This window comes from Pongo abelii, chromosome 1, assembly GCF_028885655.2.
Source record: "Pongo abelii isolate AG06213 chromosome 1, NHGRI_mPonAbe1-v2.0_pri, whole genome shotgun sequence".
NCBI lineage: Eukaryota > Metazoa > Chordata > Mammalia > Primates > Hominidae > Pongo > Pongo abelii.
This window is the reverse complement of record NC_071985.2, coordinates 39,780,652-39,803,881: the sequence shown is the minus strand read 5'-3', so window position 1 is coordinate 39,803,881 and position 23,230 is coordinate 39,780,652. Positions and strand designations below refer to the sequence as shown.

At 39.8% G+C, this 23,230-nt stretch overlaps 1 protein-coding gene across 2 annotated transcripts in view; it reads left to right on the top strand.

Moving 5' to 3' along the window:
* The window catches only part of HSD11B1 (hydroxysteroid 11-beta dehydrogenase 1), a 38,204-nt gene that overhangs the window by 2,690 nt on the left and 12,284 nt on the right, over window positions 1-23,230 (top strand). The window lies entirely within an intron of this gene.

Sequence of the window (23,230 nt, the reverse complement as noted above, 5' to 3'; positions counted from 1 at the left end):
TGAACGAGCAGATGTACTGATAAGAGACTTGTAGGCGGGTGATTTGTGGACTCAATGAGAGGCATGCATCCTGAGTAAAGGAGACACTGTTACAAACTAGTGACACCATAAAAAATGAAGGATTGGTCAAGGTAGATCGGCTACAAAATTCTTTTAAGTAACAGAGAAAAAGCAGTAGTTCAGAGTGCCTATTGGAAGCCTGAATTGTTTTCTACAAAGGAAGGTCGAAGGGACTTGAGAGGCTGCTGGAGGTACAGCCTGTCCTGGTCCTAAGTGAGAGACCCAGTCACAATGGATAAAAAGGACTTTGCTTCCTCTATGACCAAAAGCCATAGGTTGGTGAAGTTATGTAAATGTGAAGGTACAACTGAGAAGTGAACTATTTTAGCAACACACAGTTGTCTGATAAGTGGGCTAAGCTAAAGCTAAATAAAATGAACAACAAGAAAAAAAAAAAAAAAGATGAACAGACCTGCCTATACTGGGTGTATTCTCCAAAATCTGAACATGTTAACATGAAAAGATCAATTTAAACAACCAGCTGGGTAGGGAGGAATTGTGTCCCAGAGAAATGGTCATGAAAAGATCTCTGTGGGATCAAGAGAGGTCCCTGGTGTTCTGGATGGTGGTAGCATCAGAAGCCATCACCAGTAAAAAAAAATAGTGAGTTCCCAGCCTGGGACATTTCTAGGCCCATTTTTATCATAGATCCAGGAGACAAGTTCCACACATCTTTGTTGATTAGTCAGTTAGAAGGATGTGGCTGGAAAGTGCAAACACCAGGATCAAAATCCGCCATCTAAATGTAGTTCCTGGCAAAATAAAAACAAATAACCTAGAGGACTCTGTAAACTGTTAAGCACTTCACAAACATTCTTATTGAAACTAATAGCACCATCTGTATTGTAAAGAGTTCTCCTTTCTGGCCCAGGGAAGGCCTGCATAGTGATTGGATAAAGGGGCAGTGTGTCTGTGCTACCCGCCAAACAGAGTGATTGATATGCATCCCGGTGCTTCCCAGACAACACACACTCCCCACCCCTCCCCAGACACAGACTCTCTCTGGGCTGGAAGAAAGGGAGAGCTTCCAGATGCATACTGAGTGGGAGGGTGCTGGGCACATCCCCAGTCCATCCCAGGGCATTGGCCAAAATCCTCACATCGGTCATGATGTAGGTGGCTTTAATGATTTCAGTTGATTAACTAATACATTCACTCTAGGCAAAAGATGTATTTCACCTTTGACAAATGTAACTTTCTAGAATGTACCCACGATCTAAATGTGCTCAGAAGGACTAAGAATTACTGTTGAGCCCAAGGACGTGATGAAATTCTGATAATCTCTGTTTCCCCATATCTCCTACACTTATTGAATGACACTTGGTAATTTCCATGAACTCTGGGAGATGGGAAATCTAGCTGGATGAGTATCTTTGATGTTTATTGCTTGTGTAGCCAAAAGATTCCAGCTTTTTGGCCTTGAAACCTGTCTACAAACTTGCAAAGTACAGGCACATTGCTGTCTTGCCGCAACTGAAGGATATTCTCTGCTTTATGATGTATTCTTTTAATCAGTCAGTAAACATGTTCATTAATCCTTCCTCTTTAAAATCTAAACTCTATAAATATGGGATGCTAAACATCAAATTGATCTTAAGGTCAGCCAAACAGTACTGGGATGGAGTTTTAATCATTTCTTCTAGGGAATACATTAAGTTGTTTATTGAGTTTCAGTGATAAAGAATTGTTTTTATCCACAATGCATTTCTGGGTGTTGCATTACATGGGAATACTATACTTCTAATATGTTCCTTAAAGGCTTGGTTACCTCTGTAGCATTAACAGAGACAATACTGCTGCTTCTGGGAACCTCCTTGTAGTCCACATCTATCCACTATTCACCACCTTTTCTTGGCACCTATTGAGCAAGTTTCTTGTATGTGTAACATCCTGTTACATTGATTAGCCTCCTCTCCTTCCACCACTTGCTAGTTAGGATGTAAATTCAGCTACTGTAACGAAGACCCGAATTTACAATGGCTTAAGCAAATCTAAATTTATTTATCTCACACAAAACATGCTGGATAGGCAGTCCAGGGCTGATATGGTAGTTCTGTCCTATGAGGCTGCCCAGGAGGCCCTTCTATCTCAGAACCACCATTCCTAGAGTGCTTGTTTATATCTGCATGTCCAAGATGGCTCATTGGCATGTCTGATTCTAACTCAAGAAAATGAAAAAAGAAGGATACCACCTGGAAGGTGTACACTTTTCTTCTGCCACAGCTGGCTGCAATTGTTATCTTTATTCAAAGGGAACATGTGTCCAGCTAAAAATCAGGAGTTCTATTTCTGTAAAAGACACTGACATTGATAAACAACTAGCAATCTCTCCCACATCACCCATGCTAAAAAACACGTAAGACTAGAAAAAAGTATACCCTCCAGGCCATCCCACATGTGAACCACACACACACACATACACACACACACACACACACACACACACACAAAAGACTCATTCCCTCTCACATTCAAGGTCCATCACAAAAAACAAAGTCCTTCTATCAGGCAGTGCGTGCAGGGGACAATAGGGTAAGAGAAAGAATGGAAAGAGAATACCTAAATAGCATTTGTGAAACAAACCAAAGTAGAAATATTAATACTGAATTTGACTAAAAAAAATCACTGGAGTGGGCAAAGAACATTTGAAAACATCTGGAAAAACGTTTATCTGACATTAGTCAAAATAGGCCATCTTAGGTTCAATATTAGAAAAGTAAAGTTGGTTTCATTTTCGGGCTCCTGGGCTTGGTGAATCCCATCACTGAGGCGTGTGTCATCAGTTGCACACATGGCAGCTAGAACTGAGCATCTAAGGCCATTTCTCCACCCGCTTTATGCCCCTGAGAGGAATCATGGACAAACCCTGTCTTCCTCTGCTCCCTTCTCCTCTCAAAATCTACTTAGCCCCCTACCTCCTATGAAGTCTTTTTCAGAACTCACCAGAGCCATTTCAATGTTTCTTCTTTGTCTTTATCTACTACATTTTGGTAAGTTAACTTTAGAAATCTTTAGAAGATTAGAAAGTTTCTAAAGTTTAAGGTTTAGAAACTTTAGAAAGAGAAAATCATTTCTCTTTTTTGGGTTTATTGGTAATCCAAATACTGTTAATACTACTCGTAACTACTAATAACGCAAATGTTAAACATACTCGGCAAGCATACGTGTAGGGATAGTAATCCTTCTGGATCAAGGAAAATGCAAGGTATATTTTGAAGTGAAATTGGACATCATAAAAGACTCAGTTGCTTTAAATATTCAAAATGAAAATAGATCAGAAGGAATAAAAGAACCTTTTCAATAACCTTTGAATCAGACTTCTCTTGAGAAGCTCCATAAGTGTCTCCAGTTAACTATTCACTTTTCTCCAAGTAAATCTTTTTAAAAAATCAACTTTCCCTATATATAGATAGTCTTATTCAAATGTATTCCTTTTCTGTTTTACTCATTTGCAGCATTGTTTCATACTGTTTTTTAATGTACGTGTGCAGTCTTTCAGGCACTTTGAGTTGACTAGCCGGGGGCAAACATTCATAAGACAGTGCTTTGTGGGAAAACTCAAACTAACAGATGAAGTCACTTGCTGGATTTTAACCTTTTGTCAGTGGAGGTCTGCCTGTGTGGTCTAAACCTATTTCAAAAATTCAACATTATGAAGTGGGGGAAAAAAAAACAGGTTTTTCAACTACACATATCAACTAACAGGACTTGGAAGACCTATAATGATGTTTTGCATAGACAAGGATATACAGATGTTAATGTCATCCCCGCCTTCAGTTCTGGCATACCCACTCCTTCCTGAAAGGTGGGCCAATGTCTCAATGTATGGCTATGCCTCAGGGTATTGGGGGCGGGGGGAACCCAAACTCCAGATTATGAACAGGCCTCAGAACCAGAGTGGAAAGGGGTAATTTATCCCTCGCCACAGTTGTTCTCATTTTTCTAAGAAAAGATGCCTCTTTACCCTTAAATCCAATTACCTCAGAAATAATCTTCAGGAACCAGGATTTCTGAGGTGAGTGGAAGTGTTTATCCATGTGAACGTAAGCATTTACATGAGGGATGGGGAGTGGCAACAGCTGCACAGGGTTGAACTGTGTGGTATGCAGAGGCGAGGTATGTGTGTATGTAGACGTGTCATCCATAGGGCCTATAAGAATGCCAAGAAGGAGATCAGAGTAAAATCAGCAACCTGGGCATAAAAATTCCAGAAAATTTATTCTATAAAATATAATCATTGTTGTCTCAATTTAAGAGATCGTGTTTGGGCAACATTGTGAGGATTGAGACAGAATCTGCTAGATTTATTTAGGAATTCAGTTCTGCATCGGCCCCAAAAAGAAAGGAGTGGGGGAGATTTGAAAGGGAGGAAGACTCTTTGATGAAGACAGTGACAATTTAGTGCAGGTTGAGAATAATATAATGCTACCCGTAATTATTGTTGCTTCATGTTCTCTTCTGGAAAGGCTAGGCTGAACTTAGGTAGTAGAGGTTACTTATCCCTGCTAGACCACAGGTTTCATTCAAGTGCACTTGTGGATGGAAATAGCAAGGTTCTACCATCATTCGTATCTTTATGTTTCCTTACCAAGGAGTTTGAGAAGGCTTACAACAAATACATTCTATTTGGAAAAACACAAATAGAAAACTAGGTCTTAAGGAAAGGAGAATATAAATGTGCCCAAATTAGACTCAGTATAGATCCTGTGCTTAAGCTTCAATATTGGCACTTGAATTTCTTAACAATAAGAAAAAGAAAAGAAAAAGGACAAGATCAGTATACAGCCAGCACTCTGTATGCCTGGGTTCTACATCTGTGGAGTCAACCAAATGTGGATCAAAAAAAAAAAATGGGGGGAAATAAATTAACAGAGTTCTAATAAGCAAAACTTGAATTTGCCACATGCTGGGTACTATGTTGAATTCACAGAAATGATATAAGGCGTAGGCACCAAATTAGGTATTATAAGTAATCTAAAGATGATTTAAAGTATACAGGAGGATGTGCATAGGTAATATGCAAATACTACATCATTTTATATATGAGGGACTTGAGTATCTATGGATTTTGGTATCCACAGAAGATCCTGGAAACAATCCCCCTTTGAATACTGAGAGATGACTGTACTCAGAGCAGGAAAAATGCATGATTCTTATACTCATTTAATTGTTTATTTTTTGTGTATTTTTTAAAGTCTAGGTCTTTATTTGTCATTTTGTCTAAGGTAATTTGGAAATATGTACCAGAAGCCTTAAGAATGTTTCCTTTGGCCGGACACAATGGTTCACGCCTGTAATCCCAGCACTTCGGGAGGCCAAGGCGGACGGATCACGAGGTCAGGCATTTGAGACCAGCCTGGCCAAGATGGCAAAACCCCGTCTCTACTAAAAATACAAAAATTAGCTGGGTGAGGAGGTGGGTGCCTGTAGTCCCACCTACTTGGGAGGCTGAGGCAGGAGAATCACTTGAACCTGGGAGGTAGAGGTTGCATTGAGCCGAGATCGCAGCACTGCACTCCAGACTGGGGCAACATAGTGAAACTCCATCTCAAAAAAAAAAAAAAAAAAAAGAATGTTTCCTTTATTTCACCCAGTCTAAGTGCAAGAATATATCAAGGAAATAGCTATTAAATTAGTCACAGATTTAGGTACAAAAACATTTGTTGTAGGATTTTTTAAATTGCAAAACACTGGAAGTAACCTAAATGTCTGGCAGTAGGAAAATAACTAGTTGTACTATATATATATATTTGTATCTGTATCTGTATCCATAGCTATATCTATATCTCTGGAAGGACATTTTCCAAAATATTAGCATGATTATATCTAAACTATAGAACAATGAATGATTTTTATTTTTAGCTTCATATTTTTCTTCATTTTCCAAATTTTCATTGTGTGTGTGTGTATGCATGCATGTGTAACTTTTATAATCATAGAAACATTTCAATAAGTTGTTGGGAGTGTTGTTTTTTCCATTGCTTTGTGCCTCTTTTCATAACCTTTTATGAGAAATTCATTTCAGAAATTATTTGCTTCTTGCTGTGCTTCCTTCTTTTGAATATAATCATATACACCCTCAATATCTTCAATGGATTGGTTCCAGGACCTCCCACAGATACCAAAATCCTTGGATGCTCAAGTCCCTTGTATGAAATGGCATAGTATCTGCATATAACTTAGGCACATCCTCCTGGACACTTTAAATCCTCTCTAGATGACTTATAATACCTAATACAATGTAAATGCTATGTAAATAGCTGTTATATTGTATTATTTAAGGAATAATGACAAGATTTTAAAAGTGTGTACGTGTTCAATACAGACACAAAATTATTTCCTGAATATTTTCAACCCATGGTTGGTTAAATTCACAGACGCAAAACCCATGGATACAGAGGGCTGCCTGTATTGATTTCCATAAGTAGAAGTTTGCTTAAGTACTTCAAGAGGAATGGTCGGGGAGAGAGAGCAGAACTTCATGTCTGAGAAGTTCATTCTATAAACAAACTTGAACAAGTGCTTCCCAAACATAGTCATTCATTCATTCATTCAAAAAATATGCATGAGGGTCAACTCTGAGTCAGGTACTATGCCGGATGCCAAGGCTATGGCAGGGAGCAAGAAGGCCAAGGCAAGATACCTGTTGTGCACCCACATTCTAGTGTAAGCCAAGTTGTTACTGTATTGTTTATAGTTGTAAAAACAAACAAACAAAAACTAGAAACAACATAAGTAGCAACAAACATAAAACAAACACTCTAAGGGATAAAAATCATGTTATAGATCTATTGGAAGGGTTTTTATTTCTTGGTATACAAAATAGTAGTATGTTTTACAACTGCTTGCCTCTGAAAGCTGTTGAAACACAGCATTTTACCCACAGTGACTAGGCTGTGCTCTCCTTAAAGGCAGGCACATTGTTCATTCATCTCTGATTCCCTGGAGCTAACAAATTTTGCAAATAATCAACACATTCTTCTTGAATGAACAAATGATAAAATGGCTTGCTAGTACCTGGATTTCTGGCTTCATGTCTTTCCTTAAATTGTGTTGGAGACTCACAGTCATATTTTCCCTCCATATTTCCTTTCTGTTTCTAGGCCTTCGTGTCAGGGCTTCTTAATAAGGATACTATTGGCCTTTGGTGAGGGACAATTCTTCATTGTGTGGGACTGTCTGATGCATTGTCGAGCATTTTTTAGCATCCTTGGCTCTGAATAATTCAATCTAAAGGCCACTCATAGAGGCCAAGCAAGATAGGCATCTTCACGGGGGAGGAAGGTGGCAGCACAGATTGAAAAACTTGAGCAGGATGGGACAGGTTTGTGTCACAGAACAGGTTTGGGACATCAGAGACTGAGTGAGATGAGGATGGCATTCTCACGTGGGGCAGCAGTGGTGGCCTAGTGTGAAGTTTCAGAGCCCAAGTGGGCCAAGGAGGCTATTCATGTGGCACCTGGCACAGGGTATCAGAACTAAGGGGGGTGATGAGGGCATCTGCAAAGGGGCCTGCCGTGGGCAGCCCGACATAGGGTGAAGAAGGCATTCACCAGGCATTCATGTAGCCTGGCACTGGGGTGTCAGAACCCAGGTGGGATGAAGAGGCCAAATGAAGAATGATCACATACAGGAGCATTAATCACATAAGTAACACATATTGCAGATCTTGGAAGCCTCAGGTTCTCACTATCAATGTTACAAATATGAAAAGGAAGAAAATGAGAATGAATCCTCTAGTGTTGGATTGCAATTGGAAGTGTGGGTATGAATTAATAATTGTTTAATATACAAGGACAGATATGTAAATATAGATGTGTGTCTACATATACATGCATGTATTCACTCACTCTGATCACTGACAGGACCTGGGAGCACACTTGGTGCCCAGATCTTGTTTTCTAAATATCGTTCTCCACTAAAACAAAAAAAACAGAAAAAAAAACCACCAAGGCTTCTTAGAGAAATGATTTATTCCAGGGCAGTGGCAAGAAAGGTACAACATAAGCCTGAAAATCTTGTTCTGCCAGTAAGTACAGAACTGCTCAAAGGATAATAGGCACACATTACTAGGACACAGAGGCTAACTTTAAAGAGATCCCACTAGCCAAACCTAGAACCATTGGGGCATCAAAACAAATAATAGTATCAGATTATCACCCATTGCAAAAATAGGAAATAAGTCCATGAAGTCATAAATAAATGCATGAATAAATAAATTAAGAGAGGGGAAGGATTTTTCATGAAGTGGAAAGCCAACTGATACGAAATGATGAACTTAGAAAATCACCATTTGGTAACCATAATTGTAATAATTCAGCCAGGAAGCAACAAAGGATGCTAAAAGTAGTGGGTAAAAGTTAAACAAGGAAGAGGGTATTTACATAGTCTCAAAGTACTACCCTGTGCAACAACAACCAAAAACACCACAAAGGACCTGATTCAAAAATGGGCAAAGGATATATGACAGACCCACAGCTAACATCATACTGAATGGGGAAAAACTGGAAACCTTTCCTCTAATAATTGGAACTAAACAAGGATGCCCACTTTCACCACTCTTATTCAACACAGTACGGGAAGTCCTAGCCAGGGCAATCAGGCAAGAGAAAGAAACAAAAGACATCCAAACTAGAAAACAGGAAGTCAAATTTTCACTCATTCACATGACATGATTTTATAATCAGAAAAGCCTAAACGCTACACAAAAAAACTCTTATAACTGATAAACAAGTTCAGTAAAGTTGCAGTATACAAAATCAACATACAAAAATCAACAGTGTCCCCATATGCTAACAGCGATTAATCTGAAAAAAAAAAAAAAAGCCATTTACAATAGCTACAGAAAAAAAACAAAAAAAACAAACAAAAAAAAAAACACCTAGGAATGAATTTAACCAAGGAGGTAAAAGACCTCTACAGGAAAAACTATAAAACACCCATTAAAGAAATAGAAGAGGACACAAACAAATGGAAATATATCCCATGCTCATGGATTAGAATAATTAATGTTGTTAATATGACCATAATACCAAGAGCAATCTATAGATTCAATGCAATTCCTATCAAAAGACCAATGACATTTTTCACAGAAATAGAAAAAAAAATACCTAAAATGTTTAGGGACCCAAATAGCCAAAGCAATCCTAAGCAAAAAGAACAAAACTGCAAGTAATACATTACCTGACTTGAAAATATATTAAAGGCTATAGTAACCAAAACAGCATGGTATTGGTAGGAAAATAGACAAAACAATGGACAAGAATAGAGAACCCAGAAATAAACCCACGTATTTACAGCCAAGTGATTTTCAACAAAGGCACCAAGAACATGCATTGGGGAAAGGACAGTCTCTTCAATAAATGGTGCTGGAAAAACTGAATATTCATATGCAGAAGAATGAAACTAGATCTCTATCTCTCACCATATACAAAAATTAGTGCCCAACAGATTAAAGACTTAAATGTAAGACCTGAAACAATGAAACCAGAAGAAAATGTAGGGAGAACATTCCATGACATTGGTCTAGGCAAGTATTTTATGACTAAGACCCCAAAAGCACAGGCAAAAACAAAAATAGACAAAGAGGACTATATTAAACTAAAAACCTTCAGCATAGCAAAGGAAACAATCAACAGAGTGAAAAGACAACCTGTTTAATCGGAGAAAATATTTGCAAAATATTCATCCGACAAGGACTAATATCCAGAATATACAAGGTACTCAATAGGAAAAAAAATAACTCAATAGGAAAAAAAAACTATCTGATTTTAAAATGGGCAAAAGACCTGAACAGACATCTCTCAAAAAAAGACATAGAACATATAAATGGTTAACAAGTATTTGAAAAATGCTCAACATCACTAATCATTAAGAAAATGCAAATTAAAACTACTATGAGATATCATCTTATCAAATTGCTGTTATCAGAAAGACAAAACAGCAGATACTAGTGTGGATGCAGAGAAAAGGGAACTCTTATATACTGTTGGTGGGAATGTAAATTATTACGGTCACTATAGACAACAGTTTGGAGATTTCTCAAAAAACTAAAAATAGAACTATCATATGATCCAGCAATCCTATTATTGGGTATTTATCAAAGAGAAAGAAAATTGGCCAGGTGAAATGGATCATGCCTCTAATCCCAGCAGTTTGGGAGGCCAAGGTGGACGGATCACTTGAGGTCAGGAGTTAAAGACCAGTCTGGCCAGCATGGTGAAATCCCGCCTCTACTAAAAATACAAAAATTAGCCAGGCGTGGTGGCCTATGCCTGTAATCCCAGCTACTTGGGATTATAGCTACTTGGGAGGCTGAGACAGGAGAATCACTTGAACCCAGGAGGCAGAGGTTGCAGTGAGCCAAGATCGTGCCACTGCACTCCAGCCTGGGAGACAGGGTTAGACTCCATCTCAAAAAAAAAGAAAAAGAAAATCAATATATCAAAGAGATATATGCAACTCCAGTCATTTGCAGTAATGTGGATGGAACTGAAAGTCATTATGCTAAATGAAATAAGTCAGACACAGAAAAGCAGTGCATGTACTCACTCATATGAGGGAACTAAAAAGGTTTATCTCATGAAGGTAGAGAGTAGAATGATAGTTAACGGAGACTGGGAAGGATGTCAGCGTGTGGGCAGGAGGGTGAAGAGGGGTTGGTTACTGATTACAAATATGCAGTTAGAAGGAATAATTTCTAATGTTCGATAGTAGAGTGACTATAGTTAGTAACTATGTATTGTACATTTCAAAATAAGTGAGGACTTGAAATGTTCTCAACACAGAAATAATAAATGCTTGTGATGATGGATATCCTAAATACCCTTACTTGATCATTACATATTTTATGGATGTAACAGAATATCACATGTACCCCATAACTATATACAAATATTACTTATCAACTCAAATTTTTTTAAAAATTCAATGGGCAAAGGACTTGAATAAACATTTTACCAAAGAAGACAAACAAGTGGCCAGTAAGCACATGAAGAGATGCTAAACATCATTAATCATTAGGGAAATGCAAATTGAAACTACAATGAGATACCACCTCACAGCACTAGGATGGCTACTATCCCCCACAGCCACAAAAAAAAAAAAACAGAAATAGCAAGTATTGGTGAGAATGTGGGGAAATTGGAATGCTGTGTACTGTTGATGGGAATGTAAAATGGTAGAGTCACTATGAAAAACAGTATGGTAGTACCTCAGAAAATTTAAAATAGAATTATCATGTGATCCAGCAATTCTATTTCTGGGCATATACACAGAAGAATTGAAAGCAGGAGGCCAGGTGTGGTGGCTCGTGCCTGTAATCCCAAGGTGGGCGGATCACCTGAGGTCAGGAGTTTGAGACCAGCCTGGCCAATATGGTGAAACCCTGTCTCTACTAAAAATACAAAAATTAGCTGGGCATGGTGGCAGGTGCCTGTAATCCCAGCTTCCCAGGAGGCTGAGGCAGGAGAATCACTTGAACCCAGGAGGCGGAGGTTGCAGTGAGCCAAGATCTCGCCACTGCACTCCAGGCTGGGTGACACAGTGAGACTCCATCTCAAAAAAAAAAAAAAAAGGAAAGAAAAGAAAAGAAAAGAAGGCAGGGTCTCAAAGAGATACTCATATATCCATGTTCACAGGAACAGTATTTGTAATAGCAAAAACACTGTATGTTTCACTATTAGCAACCCAAGTGTCTATCAGTAGATGAATGGATAAGCAAAATGTAGTATGTATATACAATGGAATATTACTCAATCTTTAAAAGGAAAGAAATTCTGACACATGCTACGACATGGCTGGACCTTGAGGACATCATGCAAAGGGAAATAAGCCAGCCACAGAAAGAGAATGAACCCTCTGGTGTTGGTTTGCAATTGGAGGAAACTCTATGATTCCACTTATATGAAGTTCTTAGAGTGGTGAAAGTTATACAAAGTTGAAAGTAGAAGGGTGGTTGCCAGGGGCTGGGAAAGGAGAGAATATGGAGTTATTGTTTAATGAGTATAGTTAGTTTTGCTACATGAAAAGAGTTCTGGAGATGGATGGTGGTGATGGTTGCACAACAATATGAATGTACTGAATGCCCCCGAACTGTTTGCTTAAAAATAGTTAAGATAGGCCCCGGTGTGTGATGTTCCTCTCCCAGTGTCCATGTATTCTCATTGTTCAACTCCCACTTATGAGTGAGAACATGCAGTGTTTGGTTTTCTGTCCTTGTGATGGTTTGCTGAGAATGATGGTTTCCAGCTTCATCCATGTCCCTGCAAAGGACATGAACTCATCCTTTTTTGTGGCTTCATAGTGTTCCATGGTGTGTATGTGCCACATTTTCTTAATCCATTCTATCATTGATGGACATTTGAATTGGTTCCAAGTCTTTGCTATTGTGAATAGTGCCGCAATAAACATGTGTGTGCACGTGTCCTTATAGCATGATTTACAATCCTTTGGGTATATACCCAGTAATGGGATTGCTGGGTCAAATGGTATTTCTAGTTCTAGATTGGCTGGGGGAAGGATAGCATTAGGAGAAATACCTAATGTAAATGATGAGTTAATGGGTGCAGCAAACCAACATGGCACATGTATACCCATGTAACAAACCTGCATGTCATGCACATGTACCCCAGAACTTAAAGTATAATTTAAAAAATGGTTAAGATAGTTTTTTTTAAGTACCACCCGAAAAAAAAAAAACTTACTGATTATGATGGGGAAAAGAGTAATTTTACAGAAGAGAAACCTGATAGACGGCACCTGATTCAAATGATCATGGTTTATTAACATCACCAGTAATGGAATAAATTGAAAATGTGTATCGCTTGATGGGGTGCAACGTGAAGAACAAAAGTTACTTCTGTGAACCTGCCAAAATGCATAACCTGAATCAAATCATGAGGAAACACCGGATAAATCCAAACTGAGGGACATCCATCAATAGCGCACTGGTAAATGTTTAACAACAAGCTATCCAGAGAGGAAGAATCAAAAGCCCTGATTTGTAGCCTTTCTGTGGAATCAACACTCCCATGATGACCATATCCACATGACATTCTCTTGCTTGCAAAATTTATAAACATTTAACCATCAGCTCTCACAATCTAGTACAAGCCAGCTTCAGCATATCAGCTTGTACAGAATAACTGGCTGTACTCTCCAACAGTGCCAAGGTCATGAAAATAAAGGAAAGACCAGAATCATTGCAGAGCAAAGGCAACTGAAGAGTCATGACAACTAAATACCAACACATGATCCTCGATTGGATCCTTTTGCTATAAAGGATATTATTGGCACACATGACAAAATTTGAATAGGGTCTGTGGATTAGATAACATGGATATGTCAGTGTTACTGTACTGGGTTGAATAGTGGCCCCAAAAAAGATATATCTACATCCTACCTGCCTGAACCTGTGAATGCAACCTTATTTGGACAAAGGGTCCTTGTAGATGTAATTAAGTTAAGGATCTTGTGATGAGATCATCCTGGATTAGCCAAGTGGGCTCTTAATCCACTGCCAAATGTCCTTATAGAGTCAGAGGAAGAGAAGACACAGACAGAGAGAAGAAAAAGCCATGTAAAGATGGAAAGTAGAGATTGTGACGTAGCCACAAGGAATGCCGGCAGCCACTAGAAGCTGGAAGAGGCAAGAAAGCACTCTCCCTCCGAGTCTTTGGGGGGAATGTGGCCCTGCCAACACATTGATTTCAGACTTCTTGACTCCAGCTCTGTGAGAGAATAAATTTCTGTTGTCTTAAGCCACCCAGTTTGTGGTAATTTGTTATGACAGCCCTAGGAAACTAATAAATTCCCTCATTTTGATGACTGTATTGTGATTATGTAGGACAGTGTCCCTCTGTGTAAGAAATGAACACTAAGTATTTGGGGGAGATGGGACATGAGGTCAGCAATGACCTCAATTACAGCTATTACCCTCAAATGGCTCAACAGAAAAAAAAAATAGGTTGTGTGTGCTATTCTTGCAACTTTTCTTTAAGTTTGAAATTATTTCAAAAGCAAAAAAAAAAAAAATCCCCATCCTGGGAGTCCAGTGACTTGGAGGACATATGAAAGTGAATTCTGTGGGGCTTTTTCTGGGTTCTTCAGAGATCCCCTGCAGGAGACACCACTGCTGCCACCCATTCCCCCTGCAGTTCCCTCTGTGTGAGCAATGCCTTCTCTAGCTCATTATTTTCAGTTCAGCTTTCTCCTCAGTTCCTAGGCCTCAATCAGCCCAGGCCACGTGGCCCAGTCTACCCCACCATCCCTGAGCAGGTGACCCCAGGGCAGCCCCCATCCACAGGATCCACATTGGGCCTCTGGGAAGACAATCCTTGGACTACATGGTTGATCCCACAATGCACTCAGCTTTGTTCTCAAGCAAGGGCAGTTCCAGCCCTCCCTGTTGCCTTTAGACTTTAGATGTGAGTCAAATTCCAGTCCCTGAACTCCAGGGTACATATTAAAAGTTCTCCAAATAATGCTGTTGAGGCCCCTCTCATATGGCCTAAGTGGAGAGGGATGAAACTGCCCTGAGCGTTGGTGGATATAGGCACAGGACACTGAGAACTCTCTCTTATCCAAGGGTGATTTAGGCTAGGCACGGGTGATTAGGCAATGCAGGCAGAACTGGTTTGGGCCCACCCTTCAACTGTGGATGTTCCTCAAATCTATTCTTTTATTCTTGCCTTAGAAGATGTGCTGATACTCTGAGACTTTAGGAAGAACTCCATTTCACATCCCGTCAACAGGCCCCATACCTTGCATGGAAATATTCTTGCCAAAGTCACCTTGTGAAATTTAGTAAAAGTTTTATCTTATTTATCTCTGTTACATTTTTGTGCTATTTCAACACCAAATGCTCTTTCCTAGTGATCAGCCAAAACTTTGCCCTGGGTTTTCTCTGGCCACCTTAACTGTCCTCTCTCAGTCTCTTAGGTTTCTTGGCAATTCTCCAACCTTAATTGTTGGTTTCCTCAGGATTTTTCTATCCTAAACTCTCTTCTCTTTTCACTCAACACACTTTCCCTGGATAAATCCATTCATTCCATTGCTTCAATTATCACTGGATTGTGGGATGTCTCAATACTTATGATGACACCTCAGGTCTTCTGGGGTATGGAGAAGATAGGTGGATTTATCTTGAGAGCCCAACTCAATCCAAACAACTAAAGAGTTTAGACCATGAGGGTCTCAACTGAGAAAGGATTTTTAGGAAGAGCTGGGAAAAACGGGGGGCAGGATCCCAGATGACTCTCTGGCCATGAAGCCATTTAGGCCTGATGCACTTCAAATTTGGCCTCATTCATTTGCCTGGGGTTGCTCTAAAAGTCTGAAGGCAGGCAGGAATGAAGTTTTTCAATCCTTGTGCACTCCCTTCTGAGCAATCAATTAAAGCAGTCTAAAATCCACCTTTGAATTGGTAATCATTTCAAAATCTCAGCAAGGCAGTTAGGGATGGAGGGTAGAGAGAGGATGAATGAAAGCACGTAGGCCTCCTTTTGACCTCTTCTACTCAGCTAACAAGCCTCAGTGCATGGCTTCTTTGCCAGTTCTCTGGCTCTTGCTGTTTCTACAGTGGCTGAGTCCCAGCATTTCTGGGACAGAGCTAATTCTGTCCCACTTATCATCATGTCTGCCTTCATCCTTCTGAGACTCTGTGTCCCATATTTTGCTTCAGAAAATATAGTCACCATAGCTCTGTTTCTTTGTGTTCTAAAATTTCCCAGGAAGCTAGCTGCCATCTTTCTCTTCTGCTATGATGGCCCACCCTCCCACATAAGCCAAAACTTAACCTTGGGTAGAAACACTCAGGCTTCCGACCCCCTCAACTGCACGACTGCTTCATGTGTATTAGAACAGTACATTTATTTACTTATTAATTTTGTTGAGCACATACACTGGCACATTTAAAAAAAAAACTGGCAGTCTAACAAGTGGATCTCATAGGGTGCAATCAGAAAACAAGTTGACTCTTTCTTCCCACTGCCTGTTCAAACCTGTTCTGTGCGCAGGTCCTCCCTGAGCCTGGACATGAGCTAGGGCAGATGGCAACACTTTTCTGGTTACTCCAGGTCAATAAAAAATCCTATGGCTGCCTCTAGTCCCCAGAACAGTCTCATTTCCAAATAGGTAAGAAGTCTAGTCATGTGCAATACAACTTTAACCAAAGCTTCTCCCCTTGCTAAACTGGAACCTGCTGTTGGTAGGAAATGTGTTCGTTCTTTCCTCTCTTTCCCCACTTTCTTCCCACTCCCTGACCCCCTCTAGCCTGTCTTGGGTTAAAGGCAAAGGAAGAATGCAGGGAAGAGGATAAGGAGTAGGAAAGGTCTTATTTGGCTGGCACCCAGCTAATACATTGGTCTTCTCTTGACATTCAGAACTCACGCTCTCTGACCATTTGGTGGATGATCAAATCTGACTCCTGCATTGCATGCTTTTGTGGATTCTTTGGAGGCCCTTTCTGGAATACTAGTTATTCTTCTTGTGGTTTGGGCAGCAGTTGCTTATGTTATTTCCTTTGGGCCCTGGGAATACAAGAGAATACACTCACCACTTCAGGCTGTCCTTTTGGGCAGAATTGGAAATGGCTCCAGAAGAGAAGGGATGAGTCCTGGGACAAGGCCCACAGGGTGGTGAGCAGAGTGTGGGATGGATTTCAGGTCCACCTACAAGGGAGAGTTTCCATAGGTGTGACACAATTTGGGCTATGCAATGGCTTTGCCCATAGCCATGGCCTCTCAGATTGAGTCAGACCCCAGTCCTCCTTGCTCATCAAACTCTTTGGGACAAGCTCTCTGAGGTCTCTTTGAAGTCACTCTCACGAAGACTGATGTGAGGAAAATCCCCCACCCCTTCTTTTTGGAAGATCAATGAGACATTGCTAATTTCTTCTCCCTAACTCCTATCCTCTCTGGCCTCCCAGTGTCAGCCCCTTTATTTCCTTGGGATGTTTGTTTGTGTTTCCATGTTCCCTGTAAGTGCACAGGTGGTCTGGAACCTCCCTTCAGAACGTGGAAGCCTTTGCCAATTACTGTGATGTTCTCAGCCTTTGAACCTCAGCTGAAACGAAAGCAGAAAAAGTCAAATTTTAACATCCTGTTACATGTTGTTTACTCCACTTTGACCAGGCCTTTTGACTCATGGAACCTTTTTTAAAAAATAAAAATCTAGATTTTTAGAGGGATTTTGCCCTTTTCAGCTTTCCGAAACTTCTAAATATGGTTTACATAGAGCAGAACATAGGGGTTTCCTCACACAAGCTAATTAGCATTATGTGGAAAAATGTTTAAGAACACACTTGTGAATAGAAATAGACTTTAATTAAATGCACCAAGGTTGTTTGGGAATGGAAGATTTTTCTCTCTTCTCTTCATTTTTTTTTCTGCTTTTTTTTTTTTTAAATATATGTTCCAGCTTTCCTTTAGTGAGCCTAGACTGGTTCACAATCCTTATCTGCAATTCCAAAATCCAAAAAGCTATGGGAAAAAAATGGAAACAATAATAAAACTCCAAAAACTAAGGATTTTCTTTTCATAATTAAATCTACCTAATGAATTTAACCTGAACTGAAGTGAGGCTACGTAAATCCTTTATTTATCTCAGTATGAACTTTCCAATGTTTTAGTGCAGAAATAATAACATGCTCTCTTACAGGCTGCCCCCTCCAACCCTACTGGAGATGCGATGTAGTATCTATTAATGCCCATACCACCATCTATAATCCAAAAACAAATTAAAATTCCATAATACATCTGGCTCTAAGAGTTTTGGATAAGTGTTTATAAGTCTGTACTTTTGTAAAAGAAAAAATGCAATAAATTTTGCTATTATTTTCTTTGTCTGACTAGCTTCTCACTGCCTATCTAACTCCTGCCTCTAATTTTTGTACAAGCCATTCTTCCACCTCCCTGGTCCTTCATGTACTTCCTTTCATCAAGGAGAATTTACAACCTACCTCCTCCAGGTGGAGTTTCCTGATAGTCCAATATCTTTCTTCACCTAAACATCCAGTTTAGATTTGAAATACATGTTTTCCTTAGTCATGCCAGTTTGGATTTTAAAGAGACTTAACTCATAATTCAGTGACTGCTCACCCAGCTGTCATTGTGGGACTTTAGCCTCTTCCAAAGACCTCTCCCCATTTCTTTCAGGAGTTCCTAGATGATGTTCAACAAGCTTAGGCCACCATGCCTTTCCTGCCCCACACTCATTCTCAAAACCCACTATGAATATCATTTATGGATAAAGCCACTCTTTCCTACTGAACTCTTTAGCACAGTCCTCTACTCCATAAACAGACTAGAAGAATGGGGGGCAGAGCTCAGATCTGCAGGTTAATGGTCCTTATTTGCACATGGTCCTTACGTGCATTGAATTTGAGTACTGGCTTAAACATTTACAGATCAATAGCAGGTCACAAAATCTGAGAGATGTCAACAACAGCTATAGCCATATGTTATTATGTTACAGTGTACCTCATGCATAGTCTTCATAATAAAGGCTAATCGTTTTTCAATAGTCTTTGTCCAACCTTATATGCTTGCATAATAATTCATTTTTTTCACCAATTAAAAGCGGGCGGATCACGAGGTCAAGAGATCAAGACCATCCTGGCCAACACAGTGAAACCCCATCTCTACTAAAAACACAAAAATTAGCCAGGCATAGTGGCACACGCCTGTAGTCCCAGCTACTCAGGAGGCTGAGGCAGGAGAATCACTTGAACCCAGGAGGCGTAGGTTGCAGTGAGCCAAGATAGTGCCACTGCACTCCAACCTGGCAACAGAATGAGACTCCATAAAAAAAAAAAAAAAGAAAAACCAAAAACATTTTTTAGGCTGGGCACGGTGGCTCATGCCTGTAATCCCAGTACTTTGGGAGGCCAAGGCAGGAGGATCACTTGATGCCAGGGATTTTAGGCCAGCCTGTGCAACATAGTGAGACATCTCTACAAAAAATAAAAAATAAATTAGCCAAGCACAGTGGCATGCATCTGTAATCCCAGCAACTCAGGAGGCTGGGGTGGGAGGATGAGCTATGATCTCACCACTGTGCTTTAGCACTTCAGCCTGGGTGGGTGACAGAGTGAGACCCTGTTTCTAACAACAACAACAAAAAAACTTTTTTAAACCATACATGCATCCATGTCATGAATTTTTCAGGTGGTCTTCTGACATGTCTGGCTCCTTCACTACTTCTCTCCTTTCTTCTGCTTTCACTTTCTCTCTTCTCTTACTTACCTCCTTCTCCTACAAAACCATTTAGGATTCTTCTATGTACCTTGAGCATAACCTGAGGCATAACTAAGGATAGGCAATGTGATGCATGAGCTCCATAAGTGGTATAAAAATAACTGCTCTAGGAATTCAGACTATGGCTTTGCAGGATATCTTGCTTCTGTATCTCTGTTGCCACCTAGACAAACACATTAAATGTCATAGTCAATATCTTTATTGTCATCTAGGAGTGTGTAGTGGGCTGAATGGTGGTCCTCCCCCAAAAGATATATCCACTTAGATCCTGTGAACGTGACCTTAAGTGGACACATAAAGTCCTTGAGGATGTAACTAAGATCTCAAGACGAAATCATCCCCAATTATCTGAGAGGCCCTGAATCCAATGACAAGTTACCTTATAAGAAGAGTAAAAGACCCAGACAGAAGAGAAGAAAGTGATGTGAAGATGGAGGCAGAGACTGGAGTTGCCAGCACAACTCAGCTCCAACTGCCAGCAGACATTAGAAGCTAGAAGAGACAAAAGAAGGATTCCCTGCTATAGCTTTTGGGGGGAGCATGGCTGTGCTGATAACTTGCTTTTGGACTTCTGGATTCCAGTACTGTAAGAGAACACATTTCTGTAGTCTTACGCTACCAAGTTTGTGGTAATTTGTTATGGCAGCCCTGGGAAATGAATACAAAGGGACTAGGAGTGACTAGCCCTGTTTATTTATGGGTATCCTCATCTGTCAGCTTAGAAGTGAAAATAATACTGCTATTCATAAATTTTGCCTATTTTGGACTCGACTATCAAAAGAGAGAGAATCCTCACCAACGCAGGAAGAACTGGATTTAACACATGGCTCCTGGAAAACACTCATATAAAGAACAGTGGCTTCTGTAGAGGAAGTACCACCTAGTGTTCAAGAGTGTGGGCCACTAGAGTCAAATTTGAATCCTGGTTTGAATCCTGCTTCTCCCACTCATTAACCTTGAAACTTTGAGCATTTATCCTTTAGACTCTATACTGGCACATAAGAGCTAAATAAATGTTAGCTCCTATTTAGCTCAATTTCAGAGGTTATTGTGTTTGCTCCATATGCTTGCTTATTTTTGCAGAATACTTGTCTCCGCTTACTTATGCCTCTCCATGGCTGAAATGGCTACCCCAGTCCCAACCTTACATAACCTTTCATTCAAAATCCAACAGCAGCAATCAGAATCTTTTGGTCACTTGTCTCAATTTATTGAAAGAGAGACCACGATGTGTGTTCAAGCCAGTGTGCATATTCGTGATAACTGGGCCAACCTTCCATGGCTAGAAAGATAAAGGCTCTTTGAAGGGGATGAGGGCAGGAAGGCCATGGCAAGCATTTCTAGTACACTGTAGCTTTTCACATTTTATATATTCCAACCTATTTATGTCTTCCTTCATAGTATACGCCTCCAATTTCATGCTTTAAAAAGTATCTCTAACTTTGAGATTAGAAATTCACCCATAGCTTCTTTTAGTTTTTTACTTTCCACATATACTCTGTGATCTAATTTGAATTTATTTATTAGAATGGCACTTTTTTCCTCCAAGTAACTAGCTATTTGTCCCAACATGATTTTTTGAATAGCTCATACTTTTCTCACCAATTTGAATACTAATACTGCTAACAATAATAGCATTTTCTGAATGCTTTCTATGTGCCAGAGTTTGTGCTAAGTATATTACATGGGTTACTTCAGCTTGGTTATATTATTATCCACATATTATAGCTAAGAATTGTCATACTTGGGATTCACACCTGGGTCATCTGACTCTAGAGCTCATACTTTTAATTATTATGCTATTCTGATAAGTAATGTGGATCTATTTTTGTCTCAAACAATAAGGAAAATTATTGACATAACTGGAAGTCCAGATGTAGGGCGGGCTTCACAGTTGACTTGGCTGAAGCTCAGTGTCCCCGTGATTCTCTTGGCTCTGCTCTCTTCCATGTGTGGCTTCATCCTCAGGCTGACAATGAGATAGCTGCAGCAATTCCAGCCCCCATATCAATGCACAAAAATGTGTCAGAAGAAAAAGAAGATTGCTACTCTCAAAAACTCTTCCAGAAGAACAATAACTTTTTGAGACACTCCAACAAAATTTTCTTCAAGTCTCATTGGTCCAAAATGAGCCACATGGCCATTCCTGTATCAATCGTGAGTAAGAAGAATGGGATAAAACAGATTACGTAAGCTCACACCTACAGTTAGGAATGATGTCAGCTTTCTTTTGGCACATGGGCTGCATAGAAGTGAGGATAACTATCAATAAGAAGTAAGTTCAGCTCTCAGATACAGAAAACCTAAAATAATAGTAGATTCAATAAGTTAGAATTTAGGCCGGGCATGGTGGCTCATGCCTGTAATCCCAACACTTTGGGAGGCCGAGGCAGGTGGATCACTTGAGGTCAGGAGTTCAAGTCCAGCCTGGCCAACATGGTGAAACCCTGTTTCTACTAAAAATACAAAAATTAGCCGGGTTTGGTAGTTCACACCTGTAATCCCAGCTACTTGGGAGGTTGAGGCAGAAGAATCACTTGAACTTGGGAGGCAGAAGTTGCAGTGAGCCAAGAGTATGCCATTGCACTCCAGCCTGGGCAACAGAGCAAGACTCTGCCTCAGAAAAAAAAAAAAAAAAAAAAAACAACAACAAAACACACATACACACACACACACACACACACACACACACACAGAAGTAAGTTAAAATTTAAATCAGGTCTGAAGGTAGGCAGTATAGGGCCAGTATAGTATGGCAGCTCCATGGTCACCCAGGTTCCTTCCTTCTATCTAAACTATCTAAATGTTTCGCCATCTTCAATACATGGCTTATACCTCATGGTCCAAGATAGGTCTGGAGCCATAGCCATTATATCTACCTTCAGACACCAAGAAGGACAAAGGAGTGGGAAGGAGAGACTGGCTTCTCCCTTTAAGGATGTGTCCCAACATTGAAACCAAAACTAAAGATACAACAAAAAAGAGAAAACCACAGGCCAATATCCCTGATGAACACAGATGCAAAAATCCTCAACAAAATACTAGCAAACAGAACTCAACATTTTAAAGGATCATTCAACATGATCAAGTAGGATTCATCTCCAAGATGCAAGGACGGTTCAACATAAGCAAATCAATAAATGTGATACAACACATCAACAGAATCAAAGACAAAAACTATATGATCATTTCAGTAGATGATGAAAAAGCATTTGGTAAAATGCAACATCCCTTCATGATAAAAACCCTCAACAAATTGGGTATAGAAGGGATATACCTTAACATGATAAAGGCCATATATGACAAATCTATAGCTAATATCTTGCTGAACAGGGAAAAATTGAAAGCCTTTCCACCAAGATTTGGAACAAGACAATGATGCCAACTTTCACCACTTTTATTCAACGTAGTACTGGAAGTTCTAGCCAGAGCAATTAGACAAGAGAAAGAAATAAAGGGCATCCCAGTTGGAAAGAAAGAAGTCAAAAACCTCACTGCAACTTAACAAAAAGAGATTACTTCTTCTCAGGTAATAGTTTAGGGCTGCTTTTGATGGACTTACATGATGTCTTCAAGAATCCAAGGTCATTCCACGTTTCTGTTCCACTATAATTAACATTAGCTTTTCCTAAAGTTCAAAAACTGACTGCTACAATTCCAGCCATCGTATCTGAGGTTCATTAGGAGGAAAGAAGAAGGGCAAAATGTAAAAGTTGCATGCCACCTAAATCCATCTAATTTATCGGAAATCAATATCTTTCCTAGAAACCTCGTCTGTTAGATTTCTCATTGCCCAGAACTATTACGTCGCATGGCCTATTAGGGCAAGAAAATCTCAGGGAGATGAGCATTTTAAAATGATTACGTTGCTGTCCTGAACAAAATCAGACTCTATTATTAAAGAAGGAGGAACG